Here is a 12,539-nt window from a genome sequence, read left to right on the forward strand (position 1 = left end):
AAGCCTGTCACCACCTCTAGAAATAAAATTCACAGCAGCTCAAAACATTCATTTTGAAAGAGAATATTTCAAGTGAGTCCAAGTTTAATTTCAATAAAGTAAGTTGTATAAAATGACACGCTGCACATTTGGGTAACCAGCATGACTCTTTTCAGTGAAGAAGTGGAATGGTTCTGTTGCAATATACTATCACCCTGGCAAGCTGCTACGAGGAAGAGTAAACAATATGATTAGGTTTCAGCAAAAATGTATTAGTTCAGGGTGTGCACCTCAGATAGACTTAAACTTACACACCCTGGTCTGTGAGAGTAGTGCCCTATCCATTGCGGCATTGAGGGTAATCTGCAAGACAGAGTTCCAAAATCATCCGTTCATCTCAGTTCATGGCCTCATACAGTATTTCTGCAGTCATTCGTTTCACTTTTCTGTCTTTAATTAAACTGACCATTTTAAACCTCCGGCACCCACCACTACAATCTTACCGTTTTTGTGCTATCATAGGGCCTTGGAACTTTTGGCAAGTGGACAGAAGCAGTCAGAGAACCACATCACAATACATACTTCTTTGTCTGATACCTTTCACAACAAACTGCTCTTGGAAAAACACGTTAACCGGTCCTTGCTCTCAGACAGACACAGAAAGCCTATCACCACCTCTACGAACATATTTCAATCAAACCAATATATATCTGTTGGAAAATGGGTTATTGGTAGGGCAGGTAGGTACCTACACCTAGCAACAAGCCACTAACCTCCACATAGGTACAGTTAGGTCTCAGTAAATTAATCCCAGCTCTACCCTTGGTAGCTTGGCATCGAGCGTCAAGGCTTAACTTAGGAGACAAAGTGTAAAGCATTTAAATATCACAAAACAGTAATTAAATAAATCACAGGAAACAGTTTAAAAATCCAAAACCAATTTATAAAAATAGCTTATATTTTTATCTTTAAAATGACACAAAAACGATTAAAATCGGTTCAGGGGAACCGGAGATAAGAATTTTTAAAGTATTATTATTTTCTAGCGCTTAGAAACAAAAAGCGCCAATCGGGTCATCTGGTTGCACCAGGACCGGGACAAAGTCAAACTTTCATGCCGACCGCGATGGAGCCCTGCTCGGCTACAGGTCGCGGGAAGCCTCGGTTAAAAAGTTACCTTCTGACTTAGTCTTTATTTTGAAGTTTTTCTTCACCGGGACGAACCTGCCAGTTGGATCCGACCTCCTGGAGCCCTTGTCCGGATACGCGATGTGGGTTTCCTCGGTGGAGACTTTTACCTTCGGACTTAGTCGTTTTTTCGAGATGAAAATCCTTCGACCGGGGTAAACCTGGATCTTGATCCGACGTCCATGGAGCCCTTCTCGGATACGATGGCTGGGAGGTCCCGGTCAACTTTTTACGTTCGGACTTAGTCTCTTTTTTGGATGTTTTTCTTTACCGGGACGAACCACGAAGTCAGGCCGGGTCGCGGTTGAGGCAAGCCGGCTAGAATTTCCGCGGCGGGTCGGTCACTTTATGGAGCTTTTTTCCAAAAATTCTCCAATCTTTTCCAAACTTCTGGGGCTTCACCCAGATGTTCTTTTAAGGTTCTTTTGGGGTCCACAGCTCACCCCAAGGGTCCAGAAGTTCTGTGATGGTCCTTGGGAAGTGCGGACTTCAACTCCCAGAATGCACCTGGCGCAAACTCCTTTTTGGCCACTGGACAGTGGTCAGCTGGTCACTTTTTCAGGAGTTGGTGCAGGGGACTCTGGTTAGCAATTTTTCACCTGTAGCAAACAGGGAGTCCCTCCTTGAACCAGTGGAAGCCAGGCAAAGTCCTTCTTGTGGTGAAGCCCAAGTGTGCAGCTGGTGCAGTCTTTCTGAGTGCAGGTTCCAGGTGCAGGCCAGGGGTCCAGCAGGGCAGTCCTTCTTCTCCTTAAGTTCCTTTCTTGTTGAATTCTGGAGGGGATCTGAGGCGTGGGTGCAGGTCTGCCAGTTTTATCCTTGCTCCTGGGTGAAAAGCAGGGGGGCCCTGGTCCTCCAATCAGGGACAGGGTCGTCCCCCTGTGATGACCACTTCCTGGGAAGTGTGGCAAAAATCCATCCCAGAAGGCAACAGTCTCTAAAAATCCAAAATGGATGAATCTGATTTTTGGAGGAGAGATCTGGCTGAGCCCACCCACTGGTGTGGCTAAAAATCATAAACACACCCCTCTCCTGCCCTCTCCTAATCTAATCAAGGGGGCACCTAGCTGTCTGGGGTTGCAGGATGTGGGGGTGTTGCTGGGTGCTCCAGATGTCCTTCTCTGCCTTTGAAGACCAGTTTGGCAGCCCTCCCCCTTCCTGCCTCACCATCTGCTGAGGGGAGATTCTCTCCCCCAAGCACATTCCTTTGTGTGAAGTCAGGCCACTTCACACCTCATTAAAGTAGCCTGGCAGAAGCTGCTGCAGGCTGGCCAATCAGAGCACAGCAGCAAAAACAATGCAGAGCTGAAATTGGCAACTTTTTAGGTAAAGTCTAAACTTTTTACCTGCACTAGTTATATTAAATCCAACAACTGGAAGTTGTGGGATTTATTATAACAATCAATTTGATACCAAATTCTTGGTATGTAACATTTAAGGAGACTTTAAAATTTTAAATAAAGTCTGCCCATTCTAGCCTATGAAGGCCATTTACTTCAATGAGGGAAAAATGAATTTGGCTGTTTTTACCTCACCAGGGCTTATAAATCTATTTTTATAAAGTCCCTGCTTATAGTTACATGGCACCCAGCCCTAGGGGCACATAGGGCACACCTTAGGGGTGACTTATATGTAAAAATAAGGTAGTTTAAGACTTTGGAAGTACCTTTAATTCCAAAGTCGAATTTGCATATAACTTTAATTTAAAAGCAGCCAGCAAGGCAGGCTTGCTTTTAAAATGACACTGGGCACCTCAGCAATGCACCTAGGTGTGCACCACCTATGCTGTGGTCCCTAAACCTACATGCCCTACCATATACTAGGGACTTATAGGTAGGTTAACTTAGCCAATTATAATTAGCCTAATTTGCATATCCATTTTACACAGAGCACAGGCCCTGGGACTGGTTAGCAGTACCCAGGGCACCATCAGAGTCAGGAAAACACCAGCATAAAGTGGAAAATGGGGGCAAAAAGTTAGGGGGCCTCTGCAATCAGCCCCAGTTTCTCACACAACCCCCCCCAGCCCACACGCCCAGGAGACTCAGCCCAACCCTGGGAGAGTCTTCATGGCTTGTTAGGCGAGGAAGACAGTGAAGAAAACTGGCTGTCCCTTTGCAGGGCCTACTCTGCCTTATATCCTCCTGTCAGGGTCACTCCCTCTGGGTAGTGAAGCCATCCCAACAGTAAAAGGACCCAACTCAAACTGAAACTTCCCTCTAGGGGGGTCTTCCTCCTCTCTCTCTGCCAACTTGGGTAGTGAGGTGCCCACCTCCCCTACTCCTAACTTTGCTAGGGCAACACCTAGCTTACCCAAAGAGGTCACCCAACACTTGAGCAACCCCACCATGACCAACAGGGTCAGGGGGCCTACTTTGCTATTGGCCTTGGGGTCTGCCTCCCAGGCCAAGTACAGTGCTGCCAGGAAGGCTAGCACCCAGCAGAGGCTACTGATAGCTGTCAGTACCCAGAACCACACCCTAAGCTCTCCACTGACAGGTGGCTGAGCTGCTTTAGGGGCATCTTTGGGGTCCTGGCACCCCTCTTGCTGTCTAGAGTGGGGGGCTACCAGCTCCTGTGGCAGACACCCTCCTTCCACTCTCCCTTCTGTCAGTGCAGGGGCAACACCTTGCATCTGGACAGCTGCCTGACTACTCAGGACTTCCTTGGGGTCAGGTGAGGCCTCACCAGTGCCAACTCTGGGCTCCCCCCCTACTGGGGCAGAAGGCCTTTGGCTCCCTGGAACTCTCTTTAAGAGTGGCCTACCCTTCCTTTTCTTCTTTCCTTTTCTTGGGGACCCCTGTCTCCTAACTGTAGGGACTGACTCCTCAGGACTTTGGGTTGGGGGGGCGCCCTGGGCGACCACCCCATCTGTGACCAGACTCACCTCTGGGAGGTCATTGCCCAGGATACAATCTAGGGGAGGGTCAGCACTGACTACCACCCTAATCCAGTCAAGGATACCCTCCCTCTCTAGGGGCACTATGGCTACAGGTTTGGAGGTGACCTCCCCTGTGGCTATCCTGACTTTCTTTGTCTTTCCTGGGACATACATGTCTGGGGTCACTAACCGGTCACTCACTATAGTGTGACTGGCACCGGTGTCTCTCAGGCCAGTGGTAGGGATCCCATTCACTTGAATGTGGTGGAAGTGCCTACTCCCACCCTCAGGGATCACCAGCTTACCATCTGGTCCTGTCTCCCAGCACAATGCTAGGAGGACTTCATCATCTGAGGAATCCTCCTCTATGGCTACACTGGACAGCCCAGTGCTAACCACCTTCTTTGGACAGGCTGCATCTCCTCTGAAGTGACCTGTCTGCTGACAGTCAAAGCAAGCCCTACTGTCCAAGAGCTTTTTTAACCCTGGGTCTCCCTGTCTCTGCATGTCAGAGTGGGAGTGGGATTTACTCTCCTCCTTCTTAGGGTTCTGGGGTACAGAGGGAGTCTCTGTGGTGGGCTTACCACCTCCCTCCTTAGGTTTTTGGGGACCTGTCCCCCCCTTCTTGGAGTCTCCCCCCTGGGACTTGACAACCACCCTGGTTCTCAACCACTCATCAGCTGCCTCCCCTAGCTCTCTAGTGTTGGTCTGCTTAGAGTCCACTAGATGCTGGCGTAACCTTTCTTGGATACAATTGGTCAAGATGTGCTCTCTCATGATCAAATTGTATAACCCCTCATAAGTATTTACTTTGTTGCCAATAATCCAGCCCTCTAGTGCCTTTAGTGAAATGTCCACAAAGTCAACCCAAGACTGGGTACTGACCTTCTGGGTGTCCCTGAACTTCATTCTATATTGCTCTGGGGTCAGACCAAACTTCTTGACTAAGCACCTCTTCATACTAGGGTATGAATCTGCCTCCTCCCCCCTTAAGGTCAGAAGCCTATCCCTCCCTGAGTTGGGGACCAACTCCCACAAAAGGGAACCCCAGTATTGAGGCCTAACCTTTCTCATTTGGAGTGCCCTCTCAAAGGCCTCCAGCCACTTATCTATGTCATCCCCCTCTACATAAGCAGGGACCACCCCCTTGGGTAATCTGGGGCAAACTCCCCCACCCATGGACACCTCAGCTTCTTTATCGCTGCTTCCATCTCTTTTTTCTTTGTATGCCCACTTTTTCTTTTCTAGGGCCAGCTTCTCTGCTTCCAAAGCTATGTATGCTAGCTGGGCCTCCAGCTCTCTTTCTCTGATGGATGGGTTCTCTCCTCCTGAAAGGACCCCCTTCCCACCACTAGCTTTGGGCCTGCCCCTAGTGACTATATCTACTGAGGACCGTTCTTCCTCTTCCTCACTTAGGCTCGGATGCCTTCCCTCCCCTGAGTGGTTGGAGTTAGCATCTTCCCATTTTTCTTCCTCCTCTGGAGCTTCCTCTGTCTCTACCTCTTGGGCCTCAGCCCATGCTGTCAGGGATTTAATCAGGATTTCCTTCCTGAGATTAGTGGTTGCAGGCAACCCTCTTTCAATACACAACCCCCTAAGCTGGACTACTGTCAGTGTAGGTAGGCTAGCCAGATCAAGCTCCATGGTTCCCTAGTTTTGTGTCAACAAAAACTTTTTGCAAAAATTGGAAACAAGAATTTAGAAAAATTACAAAAATTCAACAATTGAAATTAATCCAAATTAGTAAAAAAAAATTAAAATTAAAAATTAAAAACAATTTTTGCACTAGGACAATTTAAAGGATTTTTAATTTGTTTTACTCAAAACTGTAACGTGATATTGAACACAAGTACAGGATCCCGTCGCTGCTTCCAATTATGTTGGAAAATGGGTTATTGGTAGGGCAGGTAGGTACCTACACCTAGCAACAAGCCACTAACCTCCACATAGGTACAGTTAGGTCTCAGTAAATTAATCCCAGCTCTACCCTTGGTAGCTTGGCATCGAGCGTCAAGGCTTAACTTAGGAGACAAAGTGTAAAGCATTCAAATATCACAAAACAGTAATTAAATAAAACACAGGAAACAGTTTAAAAATCCAAAACCAATTTATAAAAATAGCTTATATTTTTATCTTTAAAATGACACAAAAACGATTAAAATCAGTTCAGGGGAACCGGAGATATGAATTTTTAAAGTATTATTATTTTCTAGCGCTTAGAAACAAAAAACGCCAATCGGGTCATCTGGTTGCACCAGGACCGGGACAAAGTCAAACTTTCAGGCCGACCGCGATGGAGCCCTGCTCGGCTACAGGTCGCGGGAAGCCTCGGTTAAAAAGTTACCTTCTGACTTAGTCTTTATTTTGAAGTTTTTCTTCACCGGGACGAACCTGCCAGTTGGATCCGACCTCCTGGAGCCCTTGTCCGGATACGCGATGTGGGTTTCCTCGGTGGAGACTTTTACCTTCGAACTTAGTCGTTTTTTCGAGATGAAAATCCTTCGACCGGGGTAAACCTGGATCTTGATCCGACGTCCATGGAGCCCTTCTCGGATACGATGGCTGGGAGGTCCCGGTCAACTTTTTACGTTCGGACTTAGTCTCTTTTTTGGATGTTTTTCTTTACCGGGACGAACCACGAAGTCAGGCCGGGTCGCGGTTGAGGCAAGCCGGCTAGAATTTCCGCGGCGGGTCGGTCCCTCTCTGGAGCTTTTTTCCAAAAATTCTCAAATCTTTTCCAAACTTCTGGGGCTTCACCCAGATGTTCTTTTAAGGTTCTTTTGGGGTCCACAGCTCACCCCAAGGGTCCAGAAGTTCTGTGATGGTCCTTGGGAAGTGCGGACTTCAACTCCCAGAATGCACCTGGCGCAAACTCCTTTTTGGCCACTGGACAGTGGTCAGCTGGTCACTTTTTCAGGAGTTGGTGCAGGGGACTCTGGTTAGCAATTTTTCACCTGTAGCAAACAGGGAGTCCCTCCTTGAACCAGTGGAAGCCAGGCAAAGTCCTTCTTGTGGTGAAGCCCAAGTGTGCAGCTGGTGCAGTCTTTCTGAGTGCAGGTTCCAGGTGCAGGCCAGGGGTCCAGCAGGGCAGTCCTTCTTCTCCTTAAGTTCCTTTCTTGTTGAATTCTGGAGGGGATCTGAGGCGTGGGTGCAGGTCTGCCAGTTTTATCCTTGCTCCTGGGTGAAAAGCAGGGGGGCCCTGGTCCTCCAATCAGGGACAGGGTCGTCCCCCTGTGATGACCACTTCCTGGGAAGTGTGGCAAAAATCCATCCCAGAAGGCAACAGTCTCTAAAAATCCAAAATGGATGAATCTGATTTTTGGAGGAGAGATCTGGCTGAGCCCACCCACTGGTGTGGCTAAAAATCATAAACACACCCCTCTCCTGCCCTCTCCTAATCTAATCAAGGGGGCACCTAGCTGTCTGGGGTTGCAGGATGTGGGGGTGTTGCTGGGTGCTCCAGATGTCCTTCTCTGCCTTTGAAGACCAGTTTGGCAGCCCTCCCCCTTCCTGCCTCACCATCTGCTGAGGGGAGATTCTCTCCCCCAAGCACATTCCTTTGTGTGAAGTCAGGCCACTTCACACCTCATTAAAGTAGCCTGGCAGAAGCTGCTGCAGGCTGGCCAATCAGAGCACAGCAGCAAAAACAATGCAGAGCTGAAATTGGCAACTTTTTAGGTAAAGTCTAAACTTTTTACCTGCACTAGTTATATTAAATCCAACAACTGGAAGTTGTGGGATTTATTATAACAATCAATTTGATACCAAATTCTTGGTATGTAACATTTAAGGAGACTTTAAAATTTTAAATAAAGTCTGCCCATTCTAGCCTATGAAGGCCATTTACTTCAATGAGGGAAAAACGAATTTGGCTGTTTTTACCTCACCAGGGCTTATAAATCTATTTTTATAAAGTCCCTGCTTATAGTTACATGGCACCCAGCCCTAGGGGCACATAGGGCACACCTTAGGGGTGACTTATATGTAAGAATAAGGTAGTTTAAGACTTTGGAAGTACCTTTAATTCCAAAGTCGAATTTGCATATAACTTTAATTTAAAAGCAGCCAGCAAGGCAGGCTTGCTTTTAAAATGACACTGGGCACCTCAGCAATGCACCTAGGTGTGCACCACCTATGCTGTGGTCCCTAAACCTACATGCCCTACCATATACTAGGGACTTATAGGTAGGTTAACTTAGCCAATTATAATTAGCCTAATTTGCATATCCATTTTACACAGAGCACAGGCCCTGGGACTGGTTAGCAGTACCCAGGGCACCATCAGAGTCAGGAAAACACCAGCATAAAGTGGAAAATGGGGGCAAAAAGTTAGGGGGCCTCTGCAATCAGCCCCAGTTTCTCACAATATCATTCAACAATTATGCCTCTGTATCAATATAACTACAACTCGAGACAGAAAGGAATTTAAAAAACAATCTGCCCATTTGAATAACCAGCAGAGTTTTAAGGACGTACAAATTGGAATGTGACAATTTCAGAGTTCCTCATTCATAAGAAGTCTGTGAGATAGTATCTCAGAAAGATCTCAAGTTTATAGCAAAAATGGTTGTAAGGGTGATTTTTACCACACAATTGCAACTAGGTGACTCAATCTGCAAGAGACCAGTCCTTGACAGATTACACAACTGGGGCAACAGCAAAGGCAGCAATTGTGTCAATCCTTTATGATTCTTCTCTAGTACTATACTTTTTCTGAGGGACAATTTGCATTATTCCTGGAGAAAATCATAGAGCTTCTACCCATGCATAGTTTCTGCTTTCTGCACGCACACACTCCCTGCACTGAATCTACCTACAGTTCTGTTCAGAATGAGTGTGCCATGTCATATTGTTGTATACGTATTGCATATCCGTGGCATTTATGAAGAGGTACTTTGGTATGGCAGAAAGACAGAAAAGTAGCAATGCTGATGGCATAACGTGACTGATTGTGCAGTTTGCATTGGGCTTTCTTAATGAGTGAGAGTGAAAGGAGTATTGTAAGAGTGTGTTTCCAGTTTGTATGTCAAGATAAGTTGGGTGCTGTGAGAAAAAGACTCAACCATGAAGGAATTCGAACCCTCAATGTTCTGATCCGAAGTCAGACACCTTATCCATTAGGCCACATGGTCACTGACTGCAATATGTTTGGGTGTTTAGGGTTAGGAGGTATGAATGGATGTGGAACATATCAATTACAGGTGCGCAGGACAGGATCCCATACCGTTCTTCATCTTCTTTCCATCAAAGGAGTTTTTTCAAACAATATCTAAATAATTTCCAAAGCTTCATATCTTATGCTGTGCTTTTTTGCCGTTAATCCTCCTTTCTTTTTTTATTGAATACTCTGTTTTATGCTGCAATGGTATTTTTGGATTATTTGAAAAGAGAATGAAACTGCTTTGACAGTAGTTCAGACTTCCCATTTCTTGACTTGCTAATTTGCTCCCTGAATTAGCTTATACAAGTGACATGAACAGGGCCTTGACCTAAGCACGTACCTGAAAGCCTGTCACCACCTCTAGAAATAAAATTCACAGCAGCTCAAAACATTCATTTTGAAAGAGAATATTTCAAGTGAGTCCAAGTTTAATTTCAATAAAAAAAGTTGTATAAAATGACACGCTGCACATTTGGGTAACCAGCATGACTCTTTTCAGTGAAGAAGTGGAATGGTTCTGTTGCAATATACTATCACCCTGGCAAGCTGCTACGAAGAAGAGTAAACAATATGATTAGGTTTCAGAAAAAATGTATTAGTTCAGGGTGTGCACCTCAGATAGACTTAAACTTACACACCCTGGTCTGTGAGAGTAGTGCCCTATCCATTGCGGCATTGAGGGTAATCTGCAAGACAGAGTTCCAAAATCATCCTTTCATCTCAGTTCATGGCCTCATACAGTATTTCTGCAGTCATTCGTTTCACTTTTTTGTCTTTAATTAAACTGACCATTTTAAACCTCCGGCACCCACCACTTCAATCTTACCGTTTTTGTGCTATTATAGGGCCTTGGAACTTTTGGCAAGTGGACAGAAGCAGTCAGAGAACCACATCACAATACATACTTCTTTGCCTGATACCTTTCACAACAAACTGCTCTTGGAAAAACACGTTAACCGGTCCTTGCTCTCAGACAGACACAGAAAGCCTATCACCACCTCTACGAACATATTTCAATCAAATCAATATATATCATTCAACAATTATGCCTCTGTATCAATATAACTACAACTCGAGACAGAAAGGAATTTAAAAAACAATCTGCCCATTTGAATAACCAGCAGAGTTTTAAGGACGTTCAAATTGGAATGTGACAATTTTAGAGTTCCTCATTCATAAGAAGTCTGTGAGATAGTATCTCAGAAAGATCTCAAGTTTATAGCAAAAATGGTTGTAATGGTGATTTTTACCACACAATTGCAACTAGGTGCCTCAATCTGCAAGAGACCAGTCCTTGACAGATTACACAACTGGGGCAACAGCAAAGGCAGCAATTGTGTCAATCCTTTATGATTCTTCTCTAGTACTATACTTTTTCTGAGGGACAATTTGCATTATTCCTGGAGAAAATCATAGAGCTTCTACCCATGCATAGTTTCTGCTTTCTGCACGCACACACTCCCTGCACTGAATCTACCCACAGTTCTGTTCAGAATGATTGTGCCATGTCATATTGTTGTATACGTATTGCATATCCATGGCATTTATGAATAGGTTCTTTGGTATGGCAGAAAGACAGAAAAGTAGCAATGCTGAAGGCATAACGTGACTGATTGTGCAGTTTGCATTGGGCTTTCTTAATGAGTGAGAGTGAAAGGAGTATTGTAAGAGTGTGTTTCCAGTTTGTATGTAAAGATAAGTTGGGTGCTGTGAGAAAAAGACTCAACCATAAAGGGACTCGAACCCTCAATCTTCTGATCCGAAGTCAGACGCCTTATCCATTAGGCCACATGGTCACTGACTGCAACATGTTTGGGTGTTTAGGGTTAGGTGGTATGAATGGATGTGGAACATATCAATTACAGGTGCGCAGGACAGGATCCCATACCGTTCTTCATCTTCTTTCCATCAAAGGAGTTTTTTCAAACAATATCTAGATAATTTCCAAAGTTTCATATCTTATGCTGTGCTTTTTTGCCGTTAATCCTCCTTTCTTCTTTTATTGAATATTCTGTTTTATGCTGCAATGGTATTTTTGGATTATTTGAAAAGAGAATGAACTGACAGTAGTTCAGACTTCCCATTTCTTGACTTGCTAATTTGCTCCCTGAATTAGCTTATACAAGTGACCTGAACAGGGCCTTGACCTAAGCACGTACCTGAAAGCCTGTCACCACCTCTAGAAATAAAATTCACAGCAGCTCAAAACATTAATTTTGAAAGAGAATATTTCAAGTGAGTCCAAGTTTAATTTCAATAAAGAAAGCTGTATAAAATGACACGCTGCACATTTGGGTAACCAGCATGACACTTTTCAGTGAAGAAGTGGAATGGTTCTGTTGCAATATACTATCACCCTGGCAAGCTGCTACGAGGAAGAGTAAACAATATGATTAGGTTTCAGCAAAAATGTATTAGTTCAGGGTGTGCACCTCAGATAGACTTAAACTTACACACCCTGGTCTGTGAGAGTAGTGCCCTATCTATTGCGGCATTGAGGGTAATCTGCAAGACAGAGTTCCAAAATCATCCTTTCATCTCAGTTCATGGCCACATACAGTATTTCTGCAGACATTCGTTTCACTTTTCTGTCTTTAATTAAACTGACCATTTTAAACCTCCGGCACCCACTACTTCAATATTACTGTTTTTGTGCTATCATAGGGCCTTGGAACTTTTGGCAAGTGGGCAGAAGCAGTCAGAGAACCACATCACAATACATACTCCTTTGCCTGATACCTTTCACAATAAACTGCTCTTGGAAAAACACGTTAACCGGTCCTTGCTCTCAGACAGACACAGAAAGCCTATCACCACCTCTACGAACATATTTCAATCAAACCAATATATATCATTCAACAATTATGCCTCTGTATCAATATAACTATAACTCGAGACAGAAAGGAATTTAAAAAACAATCTGCCCATTTGAATAACCAGCATAGTTTTAAGGACGTACAAATTGGAATGTGACAATTTCAGAGTTCCTCATTCATAAGAAGTCTGTGAGATAGTATCTCAGAAAGATCTCAAGTTTATAGCAAAAATGGTTGTAAGGGTGATTTTTACCACACAATTGCAACTAGGTGCCTCAATCTGCAAGAGACCAGTCCTTGACAGATTACACAACTGGGGCAACAGCAAAGGCAGCAATTGTGTCAATCCTTTATGATTCTTCTCTAGTACTATACTTTTTCTGAGGGACAATTTGCATTATTCCTGGAGAAAATCATAGAGCTTCTACCCATGCATAGTTTCTGCTTTCTGCACGCACACTCTCCCTGCACTGAATCTACCCACAGTTCTGTTCAGAATGATTGTGCCATGTCATAT

General features: G+C 44.7%; 1 non-coding gene across 1 annotated transcript; it reads right to left on the minus strand.

The window, feature by feature from the left end:
* Positions 1–10,929: 10,929 nt before the first annotated feature.
* TRNAR-UCG (transfer RNA arginine (anticodon UCG)) lies at positions 10,930–11,002 on the minus strand. The gene has a single exon. It is a non-coding gene; the product is annotated as a tRNA-Arg (tRNA).
* Between the last annotated feature and the right edge of the window lie 1,537 nt (positions 11,003–12,539).

The sequence above is a fragment of the Pleurodeles waltl genome, chromosome 4_1 (genome assembly GCF_031143425.1).
Source record: "Pleurodeles waltl isolate 20211129_DDA chromosome 4_1, aPleWal1.hap1.20221129, whole genome shotgun sequence".
Classification (NCBI taxonomy): Eukaryota; Metazoa; Chordata; class Amphibia; order Caudata; family Salamandridae; genus Pleurodeles; species Pleurodeles waltl.